The sequence below is a fragment of the Podarcis vaucheri genome (assembly GCF_965113315.1).
Source record: "Podarcis vaucheri genome assembly, chromosome: 1".
Taxonomy (NCBI): domain Eukaryota; kingdom Metazoa; phylum Chordata; class Lepidosauria; order Squamata; family Lacertidae; genus Podarcis; species Podarcis vaucheri.
The window spans coordinates 104585166-104607883 of NC_138759.1; positions in this window are offsets into that span (position 1 = coordinate 104585166).

The window sequence follows — 22718 nt, forward strand, 5'->3', positions numbered from 1 at the left end:
ACACACAGAGCCACTGTTGGCTCTGACTGTGTCATGGGTGTGACATAGCGATGGGGGAGAAATTTGTTTGGCCCATGTTTCTTTTAAAGCAAACTCTTCTAATTTGCTCCTCCCATACACATAAATGGATTGCAAGATGTAACCTTCGGGATTTGCTTTTTCTCCAAATTCTGCTATATGGTGCAGAGAGAAATAGATACTTGTGGGTAATGTGCTTTTGGAAATGCATACATCAAAATAAAATATGCTTTTAAAATATGAAACAAGGCATACTGCTACCCCCTTTGCTACTGCCTGGAAAAAGTATGACTCACACCATTGTAGCACAGTGCCTCTGTCATGGAGTGGCGGGGGCACCAGTGCTGACAGGATGAGAATGAGCACCAGTGGATACTGGCAGTCCTTGGGACCAGGGGCAGAGCAAGGTGGGGCCAGTGGGGGCGGTTCACCTCGGGTGTCATCACCAAGGGTGGTGACATTTGGCATGCCGTCCACCTGCAACTCCTGCATACCCCAAGCCGTCGGGGAAAGGGGGTAGTTGTGCCGGAGGCTTTCCCCACTTCCCCCGTCGTTTTGATAGCTCTGTGCTCCCGGTCTGCTGGAGGAGACAGGTAGGCAGGCAGGAAGGGAGATGATGGGAAGGAGGCTGGCAAGCAAACAAGTGGAGGGAAGGAGAGAAGCAGGAGCCAAAGCCTGTAACCCCAAAATAAGCTCAAGAACTTTGGCCAAACCTCCCCTTAAAAAAGCTCAAGAACTCCTTGCAATGACAATGGGTAGATCACAGCCTGTATTTTTATACTGTGAGTAGATTGCAGTCTTTTGGGAGTTCAACTAGATTTCAATGTGGTGGGGGTTGACTGCACCGGGTACCACCTGACCTTGCTACGCCACTGCTTGGGACACAGGTCAGGAGGCCTCAGCACCCCTGTAGAACACAAAGAGGCACCAAAGGGGCTGAGTGTCTGGTGGGAGAGCAGAAAGACAGCATGGAATACCAGGAACACAGGGGAAGAAGAAGCGATCACACAGCCCTCCAACACAAGGGGTGCTAAGATTCTGGAGATACACGAGTTCCTCTCCCCACACCCTCTCAAGCACCTTGCCCTTCCAAAGTGGATATTTGTTACCGGGCATTAATTCAGCCCCACAAGAAATAAATAAATGGTTGCCCCTGGTAATACACATTTTCCAACATTCTTGTAAGAAAGCCTTGGTCATATTGCGGACTGCATTAGAAAGTACTCGCCCAGTATCATCATCATCCTTACCACACACCCACAAACCCTTCGCCAGCAGATGCCAGGGCAGGTTACAACAATTTAAAATCCAGTATTAAAAGCAGTCAAGACAAATGATGATCCCAAGAAGAGGGTGGGTCTCGAAAGTGCACCTCTCAGGTGTCAAAGGTCTGGGTAGAGAGATGCATCTTCAGTATTTTCCAAAAAACTGTATAGTGAAGGGACCAGGGGCACTTCTGTCGGGAGTGAATTCCACAACTTAGGGGCTGCCACAGAGAATGCCTTTTCCTGGGCTGCCACCACCCCAAGCTTCTGAGGGTGGCAGAACTTCCAAGAAGCCCCCCTCTGCTGATCTCTACACTCAAGAGGGGCTTTAGGAAAGGAGTATTTTTATATACACTGTATATATTTGGGACCTAGGTCATTTAGGGCATTAAACTCTTACACAGTCCCCTTGAATTGGGCTCAGAAACAAGGCCCGATATGGAGGAAGCAATAACTCTTTAAATCTCAGACCAGAAGAACCAGCCACTTTGTCCTCCACCCAATATTGTTCTTAACTGGAAACATGCCACATGCCACAACTTAGTAAACATCCTAAGCCTTCTCTTTGTCAGCAAGGGTGGTGGGAAATCTGGGTTCTGTGGCTGCAAATCTCATCTTTCTTGCCACTTCATATTTGCCATTCATAGGGACTACATCATCATCATCATTTTATTATTTATACCCCACCCATCTGGCTTGGTTTCCCCAACTATTCTGGGTGGTTTCCAGCAAAATATAAAAAATAAGAAAACATCAAAAACTTCCTGATACAGGGCTGTCTTCAGATGTCTTCTAAAAGTTGTGTAGTTCTTTGTCTCCTTGGAGGGTGCCACTGCCGAGAAGGCCCTGCAGTAGTCCATAGTACTACTGCTAATGCTGTGCTCATTTTATCATTTGCTTCCCACCTTCTTAGCCATCCACAGGTGGTTTTCTGACTGCATATCATGTATGGATACTGGCTTGTGAGCAAGATGTTTTCCAAGGCTTGCTCATGGAACTAGTAGCAGGATGACAGTGACTCAGTGCAATGTGTGTGCATCTGAATTCTTTAAATGAACAGACTAACAATTGTCAGCGCTCCAAAAGCAGACCAAAATCAAGGGCAAAAATTAGTCTGCAAAGGCAGTGGTTGAGCACGCATGGTTTCACTTACGAATTTGTCTGTACACCCTCAATCTCATTAACCGATGCTTCACTGCAGAGTGAGATTTTACACTTCTTCTGAGCTGAAGCCAGAAGCAACCATTATTCCATCTTCATGCATTCTCTGATAATTGCTAAACTGATGGAGAGTTGTGAGATGCAGATAATATACTCTTTAAAATTATAAGTTGCAGATGTGTATAGGGTTGCACTGCTAATCCCCCAATCCTCAAACTATTTATTTGGCCATTGCAGCATGACATTTAGCCAACAGAATTTCCTTGGCAATCGCTAATGTTCTTCCTGTAAATAAATGCACTGCTTTATTGCAGGTCTTGCTTTTTAGAATTAAAATGTCAATTATTCCTTTCAGGTTTAAATTCCAACGCATGACCATGACACCCATCACAGCTTATTAAAGCTTATGTTTCATACAAAAGTACAACATGTAAATGGAGAAGCAGGGCAAAAATCCAGGATTAGAGTAGTGGGACGGGGGCAGGGGAGGGAAGTCATGCATTAAAGCCAATATTCATTTCTGTGAATTAAAAAAAAGATATTCAGGGCATGAACTCAAGTTTGTAGCATGTAATACACTGAAGGCCATTGAACACAGCATAATCACCAAGTACATCGTAACTGCATAAACATCTGTTCAAAACGTATTGAAGAATCGTGAAATTGCACAGTGTATAATGGCCCTCAAAGTTTATATTTATTATCTATAACATAATGAGTATTAGTATTTGAAGGAAAAAATAGTTCTCTTTAAGGGGGGTGCACACACACTCTTGATTGACAGCTCCAGAATTCAATGCTTCGATTTATTATCCAGAGCCCAAGCATCCTGGTGGTTAACAGCACTCGAAGTATTTCCATCGCCCTGTTTGCAGCTGTCAGCCCTGTTATTGAACAAACACCTTGAGGGGTTTATTTTCGGTGTTCACATTAGTGCCAGCTCATGAAACACCCCGTGCCTCCCAATGATTGGATCAATGTAATCCTCCAGTACATAGGAACATAGAAAACTGCCTTACATGGAAACAGACTGTTGGTCCATCTAGGTCATTATTTGCTACATGGGCTGGCAAAGGCTCTCCAGGGTTTCAGACCTGGAAGTGCCAGAAACTGAACCCAGAACCTTCCCCATTCAAGGCAGATGCTCTGCCACTTAGCAAAATCCATTACCCAATAATAGGAACACAGGAAGTGGCTTATATAGCCACTCAGATGGTTGGTTCATCTAGTTCAGAATTGTCTGCACTAAAGGCAGCAGCTCTCCAGGATTTCAGACAGGAGACATCACTAACCTGACCTGGAGATGGTGGAGATTAAATCTGGGACTGTCTACGTGCAAGGCAGATTCCCTACCACTGACCTACAATCCTTCCTCCATCTTACTGTTATTGCTATTATTGCTTTCTTGACAAACTGGAATGTGAGATCATTTACAATTTAGGAAACAAAAACCGCTGCTCATGGTACTAATACATTCTTTTTCTTTCTCTTTTACGGTAAGACAGTATTCTTTTCAGAAAACTGTAAAACATTTCTGAAGTGTAGGTGGGTTCCCACAAGGCAAGACACAGTGATAACAGCAAGAACCTTTATTGAACTAACAGAACTGGACGACAGGAGCAAAGCAACTGCTTTATACATTTCTGAAGGCCTGGGCCACTCCCACTCCCAACGTGATTGGCTGTCTAAACTTCCAAGCTGCGAATCGTGACTTAAAGGGCCAATGGCAGAGGCCCAAATTCTGAAAAGTTCTGTGATTGGATATCATGTATTGAATCAGAACACAGGGGCTCAGAATCCTTAGTCCAGACCCAAGCTCAGGCAAACACAGACCACTGAATACATAACAATTTCTATCCTGTGTGTCAAAACAACTTTTGAGGCGATTGCACAAAGAAAGTGGATGGGCAGCTGTTCATGCAATGGGCCTTCTCTTTGCTCTCCCACTTGCTGCAGCCCCCTCCACCAACCCCGATTCAGTTTGGGACCTGAATTAGCAACCTGGCCTTGGCCTCAGTTTGGCCCAAATCAATTGGATCCAGAAATCTGAATCTTCAGTATTTCCATTCACTTGCATTCCACTCACTTGTTTTGCAGCCCTACTAGCAGGGCTCATGATCTGTGGCTCTTACTGAGGTTTCCTATAGTGCAGAGCTTTCCAAACTGTGTGTCGCGACACACATCAGCTACAGCGTGTCACACGAATGTTCCCTACAATCCTCCCAGGGCTGGAAAAGGATTAGTATAACCTTTTAGTAAACTGGTAGTAAACTGAATTACTGTGTCGCGAAATGATGCATGTCTAAAAAGTCTACTGCCAATGTGGAAACTTTGGAAAGCTCTGCTATAGCGTGTGAGGCTGGGGCAACCAAACAGGATTGGTGGTGCTGGGGTGGAAGGGGAAAAGGCAAGGAAAAGAAGGAAGAGGTGGGGGTGGGGAAAAGGAGGACAAGGCCAAAGAGCAGGGAATTGTTCACCTGGTTTGCTGGGAAGGGGCAATGGCAAAAAAGGTCCACAACACTTCTTCAGAGTATCCAGTCTCGCAAGCTTCCCCAGCTTCAATAGCAAGTACCAGTGTGGACACTGGTTTCTCTCTTCATCTGTTGTTGGTGAGAACAGGGCCTTTGTCTTTGCAGGCATGGTTCTAGTTACCTTAGATATCAAAAAAAAGGAATGAGAAAAAATAAAGTAGTGAATCCATAATAAGAATAAGGGGCTTTGCATATATTAATTTCTTTTTTTCTCTCTTTTAAAAGTGATACTCCTGTCACCCTCTTCCCCCTCCCCCGATAGTTTTTAGATTGTAAAGTGTTTCCGTGTTTTTCCAAGGACAATGGCTGGTCCGTAGAAAGTCTGTCTCCTGAAGTGATGAGTTGGAGAATGCAGCCGGAGCACTTGCCAAATCATACCACCATTATTAATTCAAGCATGATGAAATTGTTCATTTTAACTATAATCATGTAATTCATCAAAATACTACTGGAGCATATCATTCTGTGCTATTACACTGATATAGCACCTTCTTCCACCTCCGCCAAAAGCAGGAAATGTGGGTGAGGATATTCTTTTTAAAAAATAATGCTTATTTTCACACAAAAAATTGAATTTGGGACTTTTGGAAAGCTTCTTATTATGAAAAGCAAAAATTTCAAACATATTGTTTTATGAACTTCTGTGTGGTCATTGATCTCATTTGGGTAATTAACCCCAATAATGAATTGACCGAGCACTGGAGATAGAAATGAAGAATTTGTTATTTTTAGGAAAGTGTGGCTGCAGCATGGTCCTGTTAAGGCAACTACTTTTCTCCTCCCTGGTCCTTTTTTACTCCTGAGCCATGCGAAGCTAAGCCAAGGTTTGCTTTTAAGCTGTTGTATGAACCCCAAGCCTGTGGTCAAGCGTTTTCCTCAATAACCATGAGTTTCAGCCAAAGTTCACTATGCTCATTGGTGCTGCAAATGTGGGTACTGCTGAGTGACACAACAAGGTAATATTCAAACAACACCCAGTGTCCTGGCTTGCATGCATGAACCCTGGCTGTATGCATGGAGGCCTCCTTCATACTGATATCAAAAAATTGGAGGAGGTGGCTCTTGGCTCTTCCGGCATGGCGTGAAATGGCAGGAGATTTTGCCTATTGTCTACCAAAAGATTACAGCATGTGGGCAAGAGGGTCCTGCAGTGGAATGACTGGGTGATACGGCACACTGACATTACTTCTGACTCAGAGTCCCTATACCAGCCAAACGGGGTGCACTTGCCAGGGGAGAGGAGTGTGATCTGGTTGTCTGATGTATCACAGGCCATAAAAACCTGGCTGCAGCTGTAGTGGTTTGGCAGCAAGGCTTTTGGCTCAAGTGGTGGTTTAGGCATTGGGTAACCTTAGTCTTGGTTGAAGGGGGGAGTTGTACCCTCACTTTCCCCTCCAGAAATAGGGTATCCCATTAAAAGGATCCATGATGGAGTTGCTTCTGTCCATTTGCCCAGATGGGGGGCTTGGGCCTCAACATTCCTAGAGGTGGCGATCTCTGTGGGGATTCCCCTATTTGACGTAAGATGCTGATGTCATTTCCGGCAGACGGACCAGAAATGAATGCTTACCCAATGCCTACGCCAAACCACTTCATCTGTAGTCAATAAAGTTGTGGCCTGATTCGATCCCATTCAACTGTGTGGTCTTGTTTTATTTGGTAGTTCATCTGGGCAGAGGAGGGGGGAGTGTGTGACCTGGGCCTGCAACCACATGCCTGCGTGGTGCTCGCAAACAGGACCTGAGCACACACACTCCCTTTCTGCACTTTCCAGAAACTAGCAACGGAGCAATCACTGTTATAATTTTAGCACGTACACTGTGATCCTGTGTCGAAACTTTCAGGTGCAGTTCTCCAAAGCTCTCTTTCTCTCCCTCCTCCCCTGTCAATAATTCCATCTCCCTGTTCTCATTTATCTCCCCATCATTTCCTGTCATCTCCTTTCCTCCCTATTCGTACCTTACTTTCAACTTCTCACTCTTCCCAGACATTTCCCCACATTTCCTCTCCTTCCTATTCACTCTTGCCTTATCAGATAATTGAGCTGGTCTTGCTGACTCACCCAGTGTCCTCTCTGCTTTCAGAGACAGAAAGAGATGGACCTGCAACATCTCATGGTGCCAAAACGCTGAAGGAGAGGCGCATTCACTGTGCTCCAAAAACTTGGAAAGGGGACATTTATTTTCCCAACAAAGCACAGCATATTGGTTAAGTAGTAAAAGGCCCATATAATATTTACTTACAGGGGGAAATTCTAAGGCCGAAATACTATGCCCATTTACCTGGGAGAAAGCCCAAGTGAACTTAGTGGGACTTACTTCTGAGTAGACCTGCACTGGAAAATTCTTGCAATCATACAACTTGAATTTGCTATGTTTCTTGCATTTCAAGCAGAATACTAAAATAAATAGTTGTAAGTATAACCAAAAACACCTTAATTCTAACCATAAATACTCAAACATTTTGCATGAAATTGACAGATAACTGTATACAAAATGTGAACACTAGGAATTTTCAGTGCTGCCTAGCTGTGATCAGTACAATCATACTTCGGGTTACAGATGCTTCAGGTTGCGTTTTTTTGGGTTATGGACCGCCAAAACCTGGAAGTACCGGAACAGGTTACTTCTGGGTTTTGGCGGTCGTGCATGCACAGAAGTGCTAAATTGTGCTTTGTGCATGCGCAGAAGCATCGAATCACAACCCGCGCGTTTGCAGACACACAGCTGTGGGTTGCAAATGTGCATCCCGCATGGATCACGTTTGCAACCCGAACATCCATTGTATATTAGAATCTTCTTGAATTTCAAGTACCCCAGCTCATTTCATGTGTTGACCTCTTATTGCTATAAGCAAGAAGAAGAAGAAGACAAGTGCTGATTGTTGTGTCCCCAATCTAGATAACATTGGCAACTGAAAGCAAAATGAGCTAGTGAAAATATTGGAAATTATCCAGGCAATAATTGAAGTATAAATAATAATAAGCCCTAATAAATATAATTGCATTGGAAATATCCAACAGTATTGATTGAGGGGTAGGGACATCATATGTGTAACATCACAACATCCTGATGTCCCGATGTCACATGAGTGAGCATCACTCCTACCTCCCTATGCTGGGTAGAAGCTTCCCAGGCTTTGGGAAGGAGGTGACAGGAGCCGTCTGACCTCCTTCCCAAAGCCGGGCAGGCTCTTGGACCATTGGAGCTAAGCCGGGCAGAAGCTTCCCAGGCTTTGAGAAGGAGGCACCATGGGAACATTTAGGGGACTAGCCTAGTTCCCCTAGTCCACTGACCACATGCCATTGTCTGCCCCAGCTGCAACAAAACATGTCTCTCCTGTATCAGTCTCTACAGCCACAGCAGACGTTGCAACCTTCCAACAGTTTGACTTCACCTCCAAAGCTGCATGCCACCATTGCCTCCTGAGACCGAAGGATGTCAACACCATAAAGGAGGCATCTAATCTCAGTGGCAGGTCACATGTCTTGCATGCATAAGGTTCCATGTTCAATCTTTGGAAGGTAGGGCTAGGAATGTCACCTGTATGAAACTTTGAGGAGCTGCTGGCAATCAGTGTGTAGACAATACTGAGCTGGTCTGCCTTAGCAACTTCCTATATTCCTAAGGAGCCATGACTGCCTATCTGGCCTTTTAAACTAACCCCTACCATACAGCAGCAGGTCCCAGGTTGAGCAGCAGACTAATGATATCATTTGCACCGAAAACCAGCAAAGGTTGGTTAGTATTTGTCATAAGGTGTGCCTTTAAGAAGCTTCATGGACGTAGTGGGGAGAGAGGCCGCAATAAGAATTTGAACACTGAGGACTAAAGGGGGAAAGAAGTTAAGATGACAAAGACCATGCAAGCTGATGAATGATCACTGGCACAAAAATTGCTTCTGCAATACATACCCCTGCAAAAAGAAAAAGAAAAGAAAAAAGCCAGTAACAGCAGTACAGTATACAGAGGCAGCCACTATTCAAAGCCTGCTTGATGTGAAAGCAATTTCAGTAGTAGGAAAACAGCTATAACTCTTTTGTGAGATTACTGGAAAGAGTAATGAGAAAAGGGTTGTAGGTGGAAACTCCATTATCCCAACCTCAATTATCCAACTCTTCTGATTATCAAAATTCCATTTTTGTATCCCACACTGCTCAGATCAACAGTGACACTGTGGAGAATTTTTATATTGCTGCTTTACCTAGTTGCCACAACAAGAATAGGGTCTGCTGTGTTTCATATGGTCCAGGTTCAAACTAAAACATAAACACACTGGATGGATTTATTTTATTTATTTTAACATGGAAGCCCCACAATTATTTTTATGCACATCCTTCGTCACCTGACAGGGACTTTACCAAGCTATCAGCAATCAAGAGGAAATGTATAAGGGACACAAAAGGAGGGGAATATAGGTATCTAAGTTGTTTGATTGTTCTTCCAAAAAAATGGATAACAACAGGAAATTAAAAGTGCAACCTGACACTAGAGATCTGCTGAATGAAACATTATAGGATTTGACAGGAGGCCCTTCACCCACCCAATGCCAGCAGAATATGTAGATGTGTGTGTATGCGTAAAAGCCATGAAAAATATGTCAACAGAACACCTCAGGTAGAACAGTGAAGGACTGTGTGTCTACCTCATGGCAACTGAATTATGGGGTACTATAAGGCACAGTTATATTCACAATGCTCTTAAATAGCCATATGAAGTAATCGTGAGCAGTCACCAGTATGCTGATGAGACCCAGCTATATGTCTCCAGTAAGTCCAGAAAGTGTACACCCACTTTCCCTTCTCACATGATGGGAAATGCCTGAATAGGACATGTGTATGTGAGTAATCTGTGGAACTTCCTCTCAAGGAACGTGCTCCCATCACATCAGGCCTTAAAAAGGTCTCTGAGAATCTATTTCATTCAAGCGGCTTTTAGCTGAAATCGTTTTTATTAAGTAGGCTACTGGATTTTTTTATTATTGGCTTCTGAATTATTGATGGTCATATTTAATGCTGGTTTGAACTGTTGGTTAAATGGTTAGTTAATAGTAGGTATTGCTTAGCTGAGAGAGAGAGAGAGAGAGAGAGAGAGAGAGAGAGAGAGAGAGAGAGATGGGTTTGCAAGGGGCAAGGAGATTGTGGGTGGCATTTAAATGCATACATAAAGACATACAGAGAGAAAGAGAAGTTTAAAGAGACGCCAAGTGTCACCTAGTCCAACCCCTCGCAGTGCAGGAATCAAAACCTGCAACCTTGGTGTTATCAGCACCAATATAGCAATCTGTTTAAAATTGTGTTGCGTTATAAGAACTATGTGTTTTATGGCAGGAAGTATTCCCTTAAACATAAAATGCGGATTAAAATATCAAAGAAAAATGCAACTCCACATATGCCACATCATGAGCTATGAAACAAAATAAGTGACAAAGATGTTGCACCCAGACTTTCCCGCCCTCCACAATAACCTCTCCCAAATATATCCTTAGCAATCTTGTACATAGAAACCTCACTTTCAAGCATTCCCATCAACCATACAGATAACACAGCTAATCCCCCAGCCAACCATTTGTTGCAAAGCAAACATCTGGTCGACAAAAAAATAAGTGTCAAGTTAGAAAGAGCTCATTCCCCCATTTTCATCTAGGGCAACGCAGTATCATGCAAACAGCAACATTACCACTCCTTCCTCATCTCCCAGCAAAACAGCATCTTACTCTATACCAGTTCAGTCTCTCATACTGAGTGGTATTAGGTGACTTTGAAGCACACAAAAATATCACAATTGCACAGCAAAAGCACAGTTCTAGTTACTACTCAACAATACACTGCACACTTTATCCTACTTAATAAATTCAACAATGCACAATTAACAGGGGCAACACCTTTTCCTTGTGACAACTCCGAAGGCCACACCAAGAGGGGAAAATCCATCTGGATTAGACCCTTTGGATTAGACCTAATAAGCAGCACACAGCACTGCGGCAGCTCTCTAGTCAAGTCTGTGGGTGAGGATTTCAGCTCTAATCACCATCATTGTAGTAGCAATTGGGAGTGGTTGTTTTTACTGTTACAGAAATTACGGGGGGCACATATTTAAAGTTGTTAAATGTTACAAATATTATGCATAAATGTATCCTTTCGACTTGACAGCTCAGGGAAGTTACCTAGCTTTAAAAATCCTATAAAATCAACTCCTTGGCTAGTTTCCTTCATTCCGCTGCCAATTTGCTTCACTGGCCAAGGACTTGGAAACCACTCGGTCCCCGCCATAATCCTTCAAGCGGTAGGTCACATACTCACAGGAAGGTACTCATAGGTGTCAATTGCTGGGCAAAGGCACTCCTCCGGACTTGCCCAGGTGGCAGACTATGCAAACCAAAGTTCTATTGTCCTCTTGCAGTGGGTGCTTAGAATGTACTTCCCAATACATATCCTGTATCCGCCTGTTGCCCCAACACATTCCTCCTATGTTAACCATGTATAACCCTCCCCTTTTCTGATGTAGCAATGATGTAGTGATGATGCTTAATGAACTGTATGCTGGGATAAGATAGAAACTTTTAAAAGTCCTTGTCACCCCATCCTTGGGGTTCAAAATTCCTCTTTGAACCTGTTGCACAATAAACTTTGGTCTACAGCTATTTGCTCGGGTTGGTGGCTGGACTCCTTCCTTTATTCCGCAGGGACCCGCGGGCTCTGCCCGATGAGCTGGGTGACTTTGCAGCCTCGCACCTAGATTTTTCCATAACATTATAAAACCTAGATCACTTCAACCTCCCCAAATATTGCAAGTGATTTTTTTTTCCTGAAGGGGAGCACAGGGGTCAGGTGGAGTGGCAGCCATAATTCTGAGCTTCAGTGTCGCTGGATGAGAAAGAGGAGGAGTGAGGCAGTGGCAAGGTTGTGGTGCCCCAGTGGAACCAATCCAGCCCTCTTTCCAGGGAGCCAGCGCAGCCCCAACCTCACCATCACCTCATCTCTCCCATGATGCCGCTGCCAGAAGGCTATTGCTGCAGTCCCCACCCCCACGAGGATGAATTAGTTATGCTAAATATATATCTAAAAACCAAACACAAGCAAAAGTTGGCTACACAACCAAAAGCAACACCATGCCAACACTGCGAAAACAATGGCATTTGTTAAAAACCTTTCTAAGCAACCCTGGTTTCCCAGCTCACGTACATACTCAAGTTGTAAATTATCCTAGCAAGTGATGTTTTATGTTGAATATTAAAGTAGCCTAATAACATTTACTATTCTATTCAGTAATTATTTGAGAATAATTAGGAGCAAATCACTATAAGCTGTCGGCTATTGAGTATCTATAACAGCACAACTTAGATTTTATAATAGCCTTTTGTTTCTCTTCGTTGCATTGTTCTTTCATGCTGGCACTCATGCTATCCACTCAGACATCTCTCAAAATTATCCACAGATACAGAAACTGGTTTCTAGATAACCTGTTTCCCCAGCCCCAGTTTGCTCAGCTTTTAAACTGTTTCTCTGTTCTCTGTGTGGAACAAAACCATTCTAGAATTCATTTATGGTTCAAAAACATTACTTAAGTGGGACTTAAGAACTGGGCTGAGGGCTTCCATACCAGGGGCTGAACCTACAACTTTTTCATTAAAAAAACTTGAAAACTACAAGTGTATACTAACCCAGATGTAGCTTTCCTGTTGAATAAACATATTTATTTATTTGAATACCATTGATACCTTTCAGGAAAGCTGCTGCCAATATGTAATCCAATAAGAGGATCGTGGCCAACCCCTTTCTTGTTGAGTTGGTTGGTCTATGTCTGAGTTTTATCAGTTAAAGCAGGGGTGAGGAACCACGATTGGCTCAAGGGCCAAATTTAAACATGGCTGGCCTTCTGAGGGCCACATTCCAATGGTGGGCAGAACTAAAGGCAGAAGTGGTTTTGGCTAATAACAAACTGAGTGTGTTCAAAGATGGAGCTAAAAAAAGAGAAGTTGAAAGCGATGAAGCAATTTTGAGCAGTTCTCAAGCCACCACGTCAAAGCAATGCAGAGCAATAACTCTTCAAAACCCCTCATGGGCAAGCCCCATAAGAAAAACGTCACAGGCAAAGAATAGGAAGTTTAATAAACTATCATTTCCATTATCAAGCCACCAATTAGAAGCAACAAATAAGCTCATTATGAGCAGAGCCGAGGAAAATATATCCCAAAGCAGAAGCCCATATCACCCACAGCTCCCCATCACACACATGCAAGCATGATACAATTTGGATGCGGCCCGGTAGAACACAGATATGACAGCCCTCAGGTTGAAAATGGTTCCCCACCACTGCTGCTCTCTATGGTTTTGAACAGAAGTATTTCCTAGCTTTTTGAGGATGTCAGAGATAAAACTGGAGACCTTTTTCATGCAAATCATGAGCTGTACTAACTGAACTACTGCTCTTCCATTACCTCAGACTGCAAGTGAGAGCTCATACTATATTCCCTGTGTATAGAAAACACAGTGCTGTGAGAGGATTTTAGCTTTGTCTTCTTCCTGACTGACATACAAGTTTTCTATGTGCAGGAAAATATTTTGTATGGGGCAACATTCAGTCCTGTGCCCCCACCCCTGCCCCATGGGAGCAATCTAAAATAATAAAATCCAGAAACAGGTTGAACACCTCAATGAAAACTAGATCTTGAAGAAGCTAAAAACATTAACTTCTTCATATATCCTTTCGGTTTTTTTGGAATCTTTCCTCTGTGTGCAGTAGATAAATTTCCAAATAGAATTTCTCAAAGGAAAGAAATTCTGTATCTAACAAAACATAATGTAAATCCCATTTATTTAATAAAATCCCCGCATTTCGAAATCAAAACTGATTCATCATCCATTTTGGACTCTAACTACCTTCTTTTGGCTCACATAGTTGATAACGCATCGCAAATGCAATTTGTCTTCATAAATGTATTATTATTTAATCATATGAAAGTTTGGTTTTATCTTGAGCAAATATTTATAGTAGTTTTTAATACACAGGAGCCATTCCTGACAGATATGATGAAACAGATTTATCACTCTTGACAAATTATATTGCAAAATGTCCTCTCTTGACTGCCCAGAGAAGAAAAAGCATCAAGGAATTCCACAGAATGTCACCTGTGATTCTTTTGTTTTTTAACCTCTTACCGTGGTAATCAAAAGTCTCTTTCTGTAGGAACTCTACAGCACTTAGTATGGGAATTGGTTATAAGGGTAATTGTGTGAATGAATGAAACCTGTAGCCCTTTAAATCAAACTAAGTAGTGTTTTATTAAAGTGCCCAGCAAATCAATCTAAATCCAAGGATAATAAAGCCCTAATCAGGTGGTAGAAAAAAAATAATAGGTTGTCATGCATGAGGAAAAATAGGCAATCATGGAATGTTTTCTTTAATTAGGTCATGTAAAGTGGAGGGATTGAGTAGGAACTGGCAAGACATTCATCATGAGCAAGGTGGGAAATTATTTAGATTAGAGACGAAGGAAAATTGAATGTGATACTCTGAGATTTGACTGGACAGAAAATTAAAGATTTTTTTATTATTATTTTTGCTATTCATGTCACTCGCTTTTGGTAATTTATTGACAAGTGGAGCTTTCGGAAGCAAAACGTATCCAATCCGTTCTTTGGTTGAGCGACACTATTTACTTACTGCACATCCTGTTCTTTGGCTTTTTGTCATTTTAAGAAGAGCCCTGTTATATCAGCCTGGGAGTCTCTCGAGTCCAGCATCCTGTGTCCTACAGGGGTCAGATAGCTGCTTCTGGGAAGTGATCCAGCAGAGCTTGAAGGCAACACATGACCCATGCTGTTTCACTCCAGCATCCTGTTTTCATGGCCTACTGGATCAAGACACATTCAGGATTTGCAGGTGGGTTTCAAGTGCATAGCAGGAGAGTTAGGTTTGTGCACTTAGAGTGGATTAAAGCACTCTGAAAAGTAGATTTGTTGTGCTGGAACAACAAAGAGAAAATCACTTCTTGTCTTTAGGAGACAGGCACTGAAGAGTGTGGAATAGACAAATGGTTAATGGGAAGACCTACAGATACCCCACAAACAAATCAGAACACGTGTTTAATAGAGATCAAATATAATCTAACTTCTGACTTAGCTATAAGCAAGAAAATCAGGATAAATATTCAATAAGCAGGTTACCTGGAAGAGGCCTTAGTCTGAACACAGTTCAGTTTTGCCATCAAGGCTTATTGAGAGCCTTGTGCTGTAGTGGTTAAGAGCTATAGACTTGTAATCTGGGGAACTGGGTTCACATCTCCGCTCCTCCACATGCAGCTGCTGGGTGACCTTGGGCCAGTCACACTTCTCTGAAGTCTCTCAGCCCCACTCACCTCACAGAGTGTTTGTTGTGGGGGAGGAAGGGAAAGGAGAATGTTAGCCGCTTTGAGACTCCTTAAAGGGAGTGAAAGGCGGGATATCAAATCCAAACTCTTCTTCTTATTATTGACCTATTCTTTTCTTGAATTTGCCCAATCTTCTTTTCAAGGCACTTCAGCTGGTGGCCAGCACCACGTTGTGGCAGGGAGTTCCATAAGTTAACAGACTGTTTGAAATGGGGTTTCCTTTCAGCTTTTCTGAACCTAAAGCTAACCTGAGCTCAAGTGCTCAAAGAGGGAAGAATAACTCCTTTTTGCCTGCTCAGCCACACCATTTGTAGTTTTCTAAACCTCTACCAGGGCTTTCCTTTCCCCCGTCTTTGTTTATTCGTTTTATTTTTAAACCACACCTTCATTAACACATACATTCCATGGACTTGTACATTAAAAATAGAACTAGCCACACAATATTACAACAGACAATAAAAATCAAAACAATATAATGAAATCTGAAGTAATGAGCCAGAAACCATCTAACCAGCTAAAACAAAACAGTTGATTAAAAAAGCCTAAAATAACCCTTAGTTATCTCATCTCCAAATTAAAAGCCTCAGATGCTTTATTCTTTCCTCAAATACAAAATATTGCCTTGATAACTTTGCTGTCTCTTTACTATTTAGTTTCAGATGCTATGTGTTATTCTTTAGTACTCCTGTCACACCTTACTCACTTTGCTGGTTATTTTTTTCTGTTATATTTAAATACACCCTTATTATTTCTTTGCAGGCCTTCAGCAATTGTCTCCGCAGCTTCCTCTTTGCTTGCCTTATCTTCAATGTATATTTGTTTTTGCAAACTTTGTATCCTTTCTATATTTTCCTCATCTGAGCAAGACTTTCAAGAAGCCCATCTTGCCCTTGTACAGCTCTCTTGACGCTGCTCTTTAATCGTGCCAGCATCCTCTTCGACTTTTTACAGCCTTTCTAATCCATAGTATTACTCATTTTTTAAAAGTTAGTGTTAACAGCATTTCCAGTGTTCCTGGAGATGTTCGTGTCTCCCATCTCTTCCCATTGACTTCCCCTTTAGCTACAGTAACTTCCCTTTGAACTAAGCAATTTATCGTCTCAACACTTTCTCTTTGGAAATTGCAGGTGACAGTATTCAACTTCTGAGACGTTCTCCCACTTCCATGGAAATGGCTGGATTTGACAGTGATTTGGCTACCTTTCCCAGGCAGTCTCCCCACACACATCTCTAACCAGCTTCTGAACATGATAGTGCCACCTATTATTACCTCACCTACTAGGCTGATGTGCTTAAGCGATCAACATGCAGCACGATGTTGCATTCTACAGAGCGACACAATTAGCACATCTACTGCTTTTCTTATTAGTCTAGTGATACATTGGGGGGTTGTGTTGAGGGAGAACACTTCAGCCCTGTGTTTTTTTTGTTTTGTTTTTTTAAAGACAGCTAATCTTAGAATACCAAAGTGCTGCATTTGAGATTTTCATAGAATAATAATAATTAAAAAAAACCTCGCACCTGTTGAACTGTTTTCAGACTGATTCCCAAGATAAACTGAAAGAACAATTCTCCATAAAATGAATGTGTTCCCAGCTGGCAGAGAAGTTTCAGAACTATAGTGCCCTTGTACTCTAATGCATACAAAAGAGTAATCTAACATTTATGTTCAAAACATGAACGACAGTTACGCACCTCTGTTAGTAGCTTCTGTCCCTCCCCACAATTCATCTGACATTCATATTTCATTTTGATGTCTGTAGAACAACAATGTATGTAGAGGTCTCTTTGATTTAGTGGTTCACAGATCTTAAAAAAAAAAGTTACTTCTACCTCTAACTCCACCACTCATGAAGAACCAACCTACAAATCACTTGTCAACAACTTTGATCTACCTAGTTTCAGGTGGTTTCCCCTCTGTCTATTATTTCTGCCAAGAGACCCGTGAAAATTAAATACAGACCTCGTCAATGCTTGAGTGACCTGGTGCTCCATCATAACAGCAGTGTAATAGCAATAAATCATTTCAACTTTAATCTATTGTTATTGATGAATGTACAATTATTTGTCATCTAATATGCTGAAAATGATGACCAAAGAAATAGATCAACTTTTTTTTCAGCTTCCAAGTACGGCATTGATGGATTGTATCCCTAAGCTGTTATTACACTTATAATGTACTCTTCTGTTATGACAGCACAGCTAGTTTTTTAATCATTCCATAGTAATCAACTTAAGACAACATAGCAAGACTCATAACTCATGTTCTTTTCATTTTTGGCAGTGATGGGAAATGAAAATGTTTTTATTCTTTTGAAATAATTCTTACCTGACTTAGCTGAAGATTGTGTTAAAATTCTAAATAAATGGTTGTTTATTGAGCTGGAACGGAAAAGTGACATATTAAAATGTCTTTCTAAAGAAATAATAATGATTTAGGCACTGATTGAAGTTAAGAGTTGGTAGAAAAATATATATAAAACTTTCCTCCCTCCCTTTTTAAGCAATTAACTGTGAACTGGAGGTACATATTAGATATGTCATTTTGTACTGGACCAATGGCAATTAGAATAGGGCTATGTGCATTCTGTGATCAAATTGCAGAAACACAGAAATGTATTCCAGGTGCATAATTATGTATCTGCAGAAAGTTAGAGGGGGGTGTAGAACTATACGTCAAAAGGACTCAGATTATTGAAGATTGTGATGTACAGATGTCATGGATTTTCTGATGGCGCAGTCCTATACATATCTACTCAAAAGCAAGCAGATACTTGCAGCACAATCTTATACATATCTACTTTTCAGTAAGCACCACTGAATAAGAGTTAATTGGCTTGATGATGGCTGAAAATATCTTGAAGGTAACAATCTCCAGTTTTTTGACACTTCCATAAATGAAGATAATAGATGCATGAGCAAATATGTCAGTCTAAGTTGGGGCAAACTAAAGGCCTGGGGGGAAATGACAGGTGGAGAAGTATGAAATGTTCCGCTTCTTCCTTCCTACCTTCCCATCCATCACTGGAGTACATAACTATTCAGGTGTGAGTCTTAACAAGTGTTTGTATGTTTGCATATAACTGCTTGTGTTAGGAGCATTGACAGGAACACATTCCACCATTGCTCCACATCTCTACCTTGCTCTGTTGCAGGTTTTCTAGGTACAAATCAAGATAGCTGGAAATGTATTCCTGCTTTTAGTCCTGCATTATCACATAGATCACCTCCTCCTGGAGATTTCATTGTAATAATACCTTGCAGAGATGGGGCTTATTGTTGGGACAGCATCTTCTGGTCACACAACTGGAGCACATCCAGGTGCTACTTCACATCGTTCCACAGCAAGTTCAAGACTGCCTCAAACTGGCAATCTGTGGCCGCAGCTATACAAATAGGTGGTAATTAGCTGGGTGCTCACTATGAAAGAATTTGTGTTTATTAGCCATCTGCCTCTTGCTTGGGAAAGTAAATAATAAATCTATTAAATGGAAATGTATGAGTGTATTGCGTGTGTAGGTCCCTAGGCCACCCCTCAAATATCTTCACACATAGCACGTAATTTTAGTTTTGGTTTTTTGGGCACTATTTTGGCCACAACTTTATTAAAATACAAAATCAGTGAGTGGTTGTTTAGACATTGGTTATGACTATCTGTCCCCCCGCCTGGGACAGAACTGACATCCCAAGGTCCGATCGGTAGCCAGTAGAAGAGAAAGTCAAACTGGGGGTCATTTGAGCTAAGCGTCGGACCCACGCCGCTCACCCCAGCAGCTCCCCGAAAGCTTGCCGGCCCTGGTCCCATGACACGGATTCCCATGACAGGGATTGGGCGGCCCTGGTCCCATGACAGGGATTGGACGAAATTGTGGCAAGCCCCAGGATTCATTAACGGAATTCCCTTCAGCGCAATAGGAGGGGCAGGCGCAGCCTATCCTGACCCCTCCACCACCAGCATATTATAACCAATGCCTAACCGCAACCTTACAAGTTGTGACGAATTGCTGAGTAGTAGGCAAAAACCAAATGGCACAGCCAATCACCAAATGGCAAAATTCCTACTAGGCCCCTGCTCCAAAGCAGATGACCCCATGACAGGCAAAGCAAGGTCAACCGGAAAAGAGGGCGGGCGGGCGGGTGATCCGATGCACTCTGCAAAGAGAAAGAGAAACCAGAGTGCACCAATATTTAAAGACTATGGTCCCACCCACCCAATTTGCAACATACAATTTGCCCCAGCAACCTGGTTACCCAAACATAGTGCCAGGCAACAACTATTAACCTGCCTGGCAACAAGAGGCCTGGCCTGGCGGCCCACACCGCAACACGTGCTCTCATTTATTGGAGAACACGCTTTACCAAATCCTTGATACAACTGCATTTGATACAACACCGTGCTAGATCCCCTGCAACTTGGAGGACTGCTTTATATATACAGTATATAGATCTCCAAGATTTTGCAAAGTTGGGGAGATCTCTGCCCCCACCTCAGTACTCCCTACAAGTGAAGGGCTGCTGAAGGAAGGCCAGTCTGGAAGGCTTGCTGTAGTGGCAAAAGTTTGATCTCTAAGTTATGTATGCTTGCACTGATATTCACCATTGACACCAGAGAACCTGGCACAGTGAATACCGAGTGCCTTCCACACATTGAGGAAGATATAGGCATTCGGAAATCCATTTCCCAGGCTCTGCTATGTGAATGGGCACTCTCAGGCCGGATTTAGGCCCTAAGCTACTGAAGGTAATAGGGCCCTTTATATGTCCAGCTGTCCTTTAGCACTGTTTTTTGTGTTGAATATATGCTGGTAATTTATGGACCTAATAGGTATCTAAAGCCGTTTGCACATGTGGCCATGCAACCAGTCCATGCAGAATGCAGGCACCCTATATATAGAAATGAGCAAACCAGTGATATTTTAGGGAGCAGGTTAGCAGTAATGGGGCCCATTACTTAGATCATAGGAGCCTACAAAACACAAAACACTGTTGCTGTATGTAGGTCTTATTTTATTTTATTTTTTATTTTGGAAATGTACATCCAGGTGTGTGGTTTTTTCCTTTAATTTTTTTGCGGGGCCCCAAGAGAGTAGGGCCCTAAGCTATAGCTTGTGCCGCACTGTAGATGAGAATCTAGGCCTTGAATGTGAGGCATCCACTGATGTTGAAAGGGTACAGAAATTTGATAAATAATTATAATTATAGACTATTTCCCCTGGCAAGCACACCTTCTCTGCTAAGGTGGCAAGAAAGTCTGTTAAGAAGCAAAACTGGTGCTAGGGTGAGCTTATTATGAGCTGAGTTCAAACTTCAGGGAGGCTTTGAGCGCTATTCATAATGGCTCAAGTGTTTCCTAATCTGGCAGTGTTTTCCTGCTCTCCAGTTTCAAATCTCAGTGTTTTAAGTGTGGGTGTGTAGGGGGTTATAAGATTTGCCTTGTATCTGGATATTTTTAAAAAATCATTTTCTGATTCTGAGCTGCCCTGTGTTCTCTCCACTTCAAGCTGTGGGTTCCAAGCCACTGTATAAAATGATGCTCTGTGTTCCCTAGTCACTACAACAGTGAATCTAAAAATGGCTATATGAGCGAGCTTTCGGGAAAGACGGGACTGTTTCTAGCCCTCCTAAAAAGAAAGTTATGAAGCAAAATGTGCAGTACACTTTTAAGCAATTTCTGTGAAATGTGCCAGCCTGGCTACTCCTGGATTTCACTGTTTTTAACCAGTGTAGGTATAATTGACAAATGAGTTGTTTGGACCCCAGGCAATCTGAATCCCTACATAATGTTAAAAAAACTAGCTATCACGTCTAAAATGTATTTTTTATTATTATTTATTAAATTTGTATACTGCCCTATACCCATAGATCTCAGGGTGGTTCACAACATAAAATCACAATATAAGATTTAAGAATGAGATGCTTTTTGCTTACATACTGTATGGAAATTAAATTTATTTCTGAAATTTACGCTAATGAAGTCTTCACACACACACACATATTATCCCAATGATCCATAGAACAACCTTGTACTGTAGGCCAATTCAAACCAATATTGGCTGTAGGCCAATATAACCAATTCAAAATTATATTTTAGAATAGAGACTTCCGGGTTAGCGCGATCAGCTAATGGCGGATTCCCTCCGAGCTCCAGAGGGAATCGGCTCTGCTGGAGACGGGTCTTGCCGCGACGGCGACGCGGAGACCCTCAGAAACCGCAGGCGCTGAAGCCTGCGGATTTGGTGACTCGGTGGGCACCTTAAGCACCCCCTCCGACCCACGAAGAGCCTTTTTAAAGGCTTCGGAGAGGGTACGGAGAGTGGCGTGGTGCTGGGAGTAGACCGCTACTCCAGTGGAGCGAAGCCGTGAGCCATGGCCGGAGAGCGCTGACTTTTTTCCCTAAATTTGGACCTGAAAAGAAACAACCCGTGAGTAGAACGGAATTCGGACTTTAAAATGCTTATTTTTGAATTCGGTACGACCGGGGGATGTGTTAAAGGGAAGTCCGCACCCCCCCTCCTACAAATGATCTAAAGCAAGAACAGGAGAACTAAGGTGGAGAGTCCACCTTTCTCGGTGCGAGCTAAAAGATATTAACTTCCACGATTTGATAAAAGAAGTTTTGGGCTGGAGTGTGAGAGCGGAACTTTAGAAGTTTTTCTTCTTCTTTTTTTGTGCAACCCCCCCTCCCGGACCCGGGAGCGCCCTGTGTCTGAGTCTGTTGAAGAGGAATAAGGAGTTTGACAGCTGTCAAAGCTGTCAAACGGGCAGTTTAAAGTTAAAAAACTTGTTACTTAAGATCTCTCTGGACTAAATGTGTTATAATTGAATTAAAGTTGTTGGAAACAAAGAAACAAACAACGAGGTAAAGGACTGTTGGAAAAAGACTACTAAGTAACCAGAATCCCTCTAGGGGGAATTCTGAGACATTACAATGGCTGCAGATGGAAAATTACTAGCAGAGATAGAAAGAATGTCTTTCCTCGTGGGAATTTTACAAGAGCAGAGTCTGGCTATGAACAAACAACTTACGACCTTGACTTCTGGAACAAGTAGCTCTGCTGAATGTGCTAAGGATTTGATTGAGAAAAAATCTGCAGCTGAACTAGAAGAGATATCTCAAGAACTGAAGGAGAGCAAGCAAGGAATAGAGAAAGTACAGATGGAAAGTACCAACCAGAAGCCTACACTAGTGAATTATAAGGAAGAAGACCCTTGGATTACATGGATTACAAATCTGCGAAAGATACGAAAGATGAAGGAGGAGGCCCCTGGAGTATTTGGAATACAGGAACTTAAAAGAAAGAAGAAATATGATCGGGGCCTCCACTCTGAATATGTAGGATTGGTGGAACTTTTGCAGCAGCTGTCATCAAGT